This window comes from Ovis aries, chromosome 1 (assembly GCF_016772045.2).
Source record: "Ovis aries strain OAR_USU_Benz2616 breed Rambouillet chromosome 1, ARS-UI_Ramb_v3.0, whole genome shotgun sequence".
Taxonomy (NCBI): Eukaryota; Metazoa; Chordata; class Mammalia; order Artiodactyla; family Bovidae; genus Ovis; species Ovis aries.
The window spans coordinates 127,555,298-127,561,297 of record NC_056054.1 but is presented as its reverse complement, the minus strand read 5'-3'; the positions used below and the strand labels follow the sequence as shown (position 1 = coordinate 127,561,297).

Here is a 6,000-nt window from a genome sequence, read left to right as displayed (position 1 = left end):
TGAACTAATGCCAAGGATTTTATTTAACTCATTACTTAATGTGGGACTCAGTAAGATGTTACAGATTCAAGAGAGAATTAAAAGAAACACATACATATACATACAGGCAATTGAGAATGCTGAAATAGTTTTACAAAGAGATACATGCCTGGTTAACACCCAACGCTCAGTTCTATTTCAAAAGTCCCAGTTCACGTGCATTTCTACAGACAAGAATCATTTGCATCATTATAGTTTTCCACAATTTTTAGAGTCATAAAATAGCTGAAAGACATTAAAAAGCAAAGACAGACCAGAAGGGTAGAGAGACAGGACACCCAGTGAGTTTTTTTTTTTTTTTTGCTCACATCAAAGTCTTTCACAATTTTTTTCTGATTCAGGAATGGAGAGGAGGAGTGTGTAGGGAGGAGGTGTGTGACATTCTGAGAAACTGCACAAGACTGAAGCAGTGGAGGCGATCTGGGATGTACTCCAAGGATGGCCCACGTGACTGGTAGTCAAAAGGACTGTTTCTGACCCCGGCTTGGGTGTTGACTTCTTATGTGTGCCTCAGATTCTGCATCTGTAAGGAAAAGGAGATGCTTCAGCTGATCAGTAAGGCTTTTTCCCTTCCTGTTCAGTTCAGTTCGGTTGCTCAGTCGTGGCTGACTCTTTTCGACCCCATGAATTGCAGCACGCCAGGCCTCCCTGTCCATCACCAACTCCCGGAGTTCACTCAGACTCACATCCATTGAGTCAGTGATGCCATCCAGCCATCTCATCCTCTGTTGTCCCCTTCTCCTCCTGCCCCCAATCCCTCCCGGCATCAAAGTCTTCTCCAATGAGTCAACTCTTTGCATGAGGTGGCCAAAGTACTGGAGTTTCAGCTTTAGCATCAGTCCTTCCAAAGAAATCCCAGGGCTGATTTCCTTCAGAATGGACTGGTTGGATCTCCTTGCAGTCCAAGGGACTCTCAAGAGTCTTCTCCAACACCACACTTCAAAAGCATCAATTCTTCAGTGCTCAGCCTTCTTCACAGTCCAACTCTCACATCCATACATGACCACAGGAAAAATCATAGCCTTGACTAGACGGACCTTAGTTGGCAAAGTAATGTCTCTGCTTTTAAATATGCTATCTAGGTTGGTCATAACTTTCCTTCCAAGGAGTAAGTGTCGTTTAATTTCATGGCTGCAGTCACCGTCTGCAGTGATTTTGGAGCCCAGAAAAATAAAGTCTGACACTGTTTCCACTGTTTCCCCATCTACTTCCCATGAAATGATGGGACCAGATGCCATGATCTTCATTTTCTGAATGTTGAGCTTTAAGCCAACATTTTCACTCTCCTCTTTCACTTTCATCAAGAGGCTTTTTAGTTCCTCTTCACTTTCTGCCATAAGGGTGGTGTCATCTGCATATCTGAGGTTATTAATATTTCTCCCGGCAATCTTGATTCCAGCTTGTGCTTCTTCCAGCCCAACATTTCTCATGATGTACTCTGCATAGAAGTTAAATAAGCAGGGTGACGATATACAGCCTTGATGTACTCCTTTTCCTATGTGGAACCAGTCTGTTGTTCCATGTCCAGTTCTAACTGTTGCTTCCTGACCTGCATATGCCCTCTTCAAAGCAGCAGCACCATCTGAGATTTTGTGATAAATGTAAATCCTCAGGCACTATCCCAGTCCTGCTGAATCAGAAAATCCAGGATGAGTTGCAGTAATCTGTGTTTTGACAAGCTTTCTGGGTGATTCTAATGCAGTCAAATGCTGAGAACCATCATATTCTAGTCCCCTATGAGATGAAACTTTTTTACCAAGGAGCCTCATTAGCTGCCATGAGAGTGTATTTGCTACTTTTGCCTGAAGTTTGAAGGCATGAAATTCTACATATGTATAAAATATAAAGCCAATTTGGTTAAACCTCTATTCATTTTTTATGTTAAAAGGAAGCTCATTATACACTCAGAATTCACAGGAGGGAGGGACCCGTCAGCACCCTGGGTCCATTAGTTGTAGGCAAACTCTCAGTCTACCATTTATTTCAGCATGACCAGTCCAAGGAAAGGTCGAAGTATTTCTTGGAGCTTTGAACTTCACATGCTTTATATAGCTAGAAGCTTCTTATCCAGTCATCATAGTGGGCAGGAGTGAGATCAGACTCCCCATATTTCTTTCTTTTTTTTTTTTTTTAAATTTATTTTTACTTTATTTTGCTTTACAATACTGTATTGGTTTTGCCATACATTGACATGAATCAGCCACGGGTGTACATGAGTACACCCCGTACATCAGACTCCCAAAGGCAATGATTGCAAGGTGCTATGCAGCACTATTGGAAAATTTTCTGAGTAAACCGTATCCCTGAATTGAGCACTTTCTCGCCTTAGTTTTCATGTTGTTCTATTTCTGTTCAGTACACAGAAGACTGGCCTGTCCTGTTTGCCACTGTCATTTCTTAACAGATTATAGGAGCTCTGTTGTAATGTACGAAATGGTAACACCTAATTCTATAACATGTCTTCTGGTGTTTAATACAGAAGTCACTCCTTGCTGAACCTCATCTGATTGATTGCAAAGATTGTCCTGATTGGTCCAAAGATAATCATTATTTTTAACCTGATACCTTAGTCATCTTTGAAAACTCTTATCAGCAACTTTCAGTTAAGTGTAGGTCATCACTTGGGCTGAGCAAAGCAGTATCTGTAAACGTTAAGAACCAAGGAGACCTCAGAACTTGTATTCAAAACCTTACTATTCACAGTTTGAAAGCTACTCCAGTAAGTATGAATAAGTTTACTAAGAAAGCATTATGTGCGATCAATTCTCTTTCTTGAAGATGCATAATGTACATTTGGGTTAAAGGCTCTCAAAGTCCTGTAGTAGTTAAGGAGCTTATCTAACTGCTTAACTTAACATTTTCTAAACCTCTTTGAGTGTGGCACATTTTTATTGCTGGCGTATCTAATTGGATTCAGTTTGGGAAAGGCAATATAGAAGATATGAGGTGATATAAGAGCAGATACAGAATCCTGTTTTATTTGTTTAAAATCGAATGATGCAGAATATATGAGGACTGGGCTTAGACAACAAAGCATCGATATAAACGTCAGTTCTTTGTTGATTGTGATAGCTGAATCTATCACAACTTTCTCTGTTACTCAAAATGATGTCTATGGAAACGAGGCATTGGATTACCTGGGATTCTGTTGTCCTGTCGCTCTGTCGTGTTAGACTCTGTGGACTGCATCACGCCAGGCTTTCCTGTCCTTCACCATCTGTCAGAGTTTGCTGAAACTCATGTCCATTGAGTCTGTGATGCCATCCAATCATCTCCTCCTCTGTCACCCCTTTCTCCTCATGCCTTCAATCTTTCTCAGCATCAGGGTCTTTTCCAATGAGTTGGCTCTTTGCATCAGGGGGCCAAAGTATTGGAGCTTCCACTTCAACACCACTCTTTCCAATGAATATTCAGGGTTGATTTCCTTTAGATTGAGTGGTTTGATCTCCTTGCAGTCCAAGGGACTCTCAAGTGTCTTCTCCAACACCGTGGTTGGAAAGCATCAGTTCTTTGGTGCTCAGCCTTCTTTATGATTCAAATGCCACATCTGTACATGTCTATTGGAAAAACCATAGCTTTGAATAGATGGACCTTTGTTGGGAGTCTGTTAGAAATGGAGAATCTCGGGCTCTAGTCTAGACTTAGTCTATTAAAAGCTGCATTCTGGGAAGATTTTATTCTTATGCCCTCTAAAGTCTAAAAAGCACTGAAGACAGCATTTTGCATTCTTACAAAACCCTGTCATTTCTGACACCTTCTCTCCCTGCCGACTTCATTTAGAATTCACTGCAATGTTGCCCTTCCTGGAAATTCAAAATCTTGACAGTTCATTTCAATCCAAATCTTTGATACTCTTTCCTTTCTCTGGTTTCTAATATCATTGGTGGTTTATTTTACATAAACCCATGCTATGTCTGGGATAATTCTAAGAGGACTGCAGTAAACTTTAGAAAGTTAATAAACTTTTCATAATTTGTTGAGCATTATCCATTAGTTTTCCAAAGTCAGTCTCTCTGTCTTCCTTTAATTGTAAGAAAGGGTTAGGGGCCATGTATGAATAATCAATTTCCATTTAAAAAAGGTTCTTAAGAGTTAAAAAAATTCTGCATATATGAAAACATTTTTCATCATAATAATTTATTTTCAGAAATTTGGTGCCAGAGCCGTACAGTGGTAGCCACAATACACATCGCATATATAGAATTCTCTAGTCAGTGTGTTTCCCTGTGGGCTTCAGTGCTCCAAGATGATATAAGGCTCTGTGTTGGTGGCCATATTGCTTGTAAAGAAGCTACGCCTTCTCAGTCTCCCTATAATCCACTGACAGTTTTATTTTAAAAAGCCATAATAAGACTTTATAGGTTAAACAGATTTTCCCACTCTAGGCAGATATCATAACATATTCTGACTAAACATTGGATAAAATTTCTGAGTTTGAACATGTCAACAGACAACACATGTGTTTTTTGATGACCCTGTTCTCTTAAGTCTTTCAGAGGACGAATTTAGAGAAAATTTAAAATCTGATTTTTTCAGCTTGTTCTTTGGTGTGAGAAGAAGGGCTGTATAATGAACTTTAAAGTTTTCAAAACTCGTAATTTTTCTCGTTTTAAGCAAATAAAAAACTCTAGTTTTATCAGCTTTTAAAAACATACAATTTTTTCATTTGTTTTGTTTTTGGTTGCACTGAGTTGCTTCATGTGGGCTTTCTCTAATCACAGTAAGTGGGAGCTAGCCTTTGTTGTGATCTGCGGGCTTCTCATTGCAGTGACTTTTCTTGCTGGGGAGTGTGAGCTTCGGGAGTTGCTGCACATGGGCTCAGTAGTTGTGGTATGTGGGCTCTGGGACACACAAGCTCCAGTAGTTGTGGTGCTTGGGCTTAGCTGCTCCAAGGCATGTGAAATCTCCCTGGACCAGGGATCGAACCCATGTCCCCTGCATTGGCAGGTGGATTCTTAACCACTGTATAATCAGGGAAGTCCCTTATCAGCTTTTAAGATGACAGAATTCCAAAAATGTTCCTAAAAGTTCTCTTTCCTTTAAAATTCACATAAATATGTATCCACATCAGTAAATAATACAACCTTATTACATTACATTAAATTATGTATCACATAAAAGGGAAGTGAAAGTTACAAATATGGGAAAAGAATGTGATACAAAGAAGTGCATTGTATGCTTAGAAAAGAAGCCATGAAAGCTTCTGAGAAAAAGTTGAATGCATGAGGTCACTAACTCAACATTTTGAACCTCCCAGTGCTGAATTTTTATGGTCTGTAAGCAATCTGAAAGGCATTCAGGCTTCTAGGAAAAAGTTTTGCAACTTTGGATTTCTGCCTGTCTTTTGGCCTAGTTAGGCTGTTTAAAAATAGAGTTATCAGAGGAACTTGGCCTGCCTCTAAAATGAGAAATAATATTCTGTTCTTACAAGCTTCTGATATCAGGTATCTTCATACTTTATAAAAGCTCAAATTCACTGAAGATTAAAATATTAAGAATCTAGTCATGCAGAGGAGACGGGAATGTTTTCTCAGTGTCAAAAACGGTTGTCTCTGAAACTCTAAAACAGCATTGTCTTACTGAACTTTCGGAAGTGATGAAAACATTCCATAACTACACAGTCCAATGTAGTACCCACTAGCCACATGTGGCTAGTGAAATGGCAAGTGTGACCAAGACACTTATGTTTTAAAAATGCATTTCTTTAAATTGAAATATAAGGGACACGTAACATGATGTTTTAGGTGTACAGCATAATGACTTGACATATGTATGTATTGTGAAATGATTACCACAAAAATTGATTTAGCATCCATCACCACATAGTTACAATTGTTTTCATACAACGAGAACGTCAAGATCCACTGTCTTAGTATCAGCCAGATGTACAAGAGAGCCTAATTCACCAGAGCCGGTATGCTGTACCTTACATCCCTAGGACTTATGTATCTTAAAACTGAA

At 39.4% G+C, this 6,000-nt stretch overlaps 1 long non-coding RNA gene across 1 annotated transcript in view; it reads right to left on the bottom strand.

The window, feature by feature from the left end:
* The window catches only part of LOC132658335 (uncharacterized), a 30,725-nt gene continuing 24,725 nt past the window's right edge, over positions 1 to 6,000 (bottom strand). The window contains exon 2 of the long non-coding RNA XR_009597799.1: positions 1 to 562. This is a non-coding gene — a long non-coding RNA (uncharacterized LOC132658335). The remainder of the gene's footprint in view (positions 563 to 6,000) is intronic.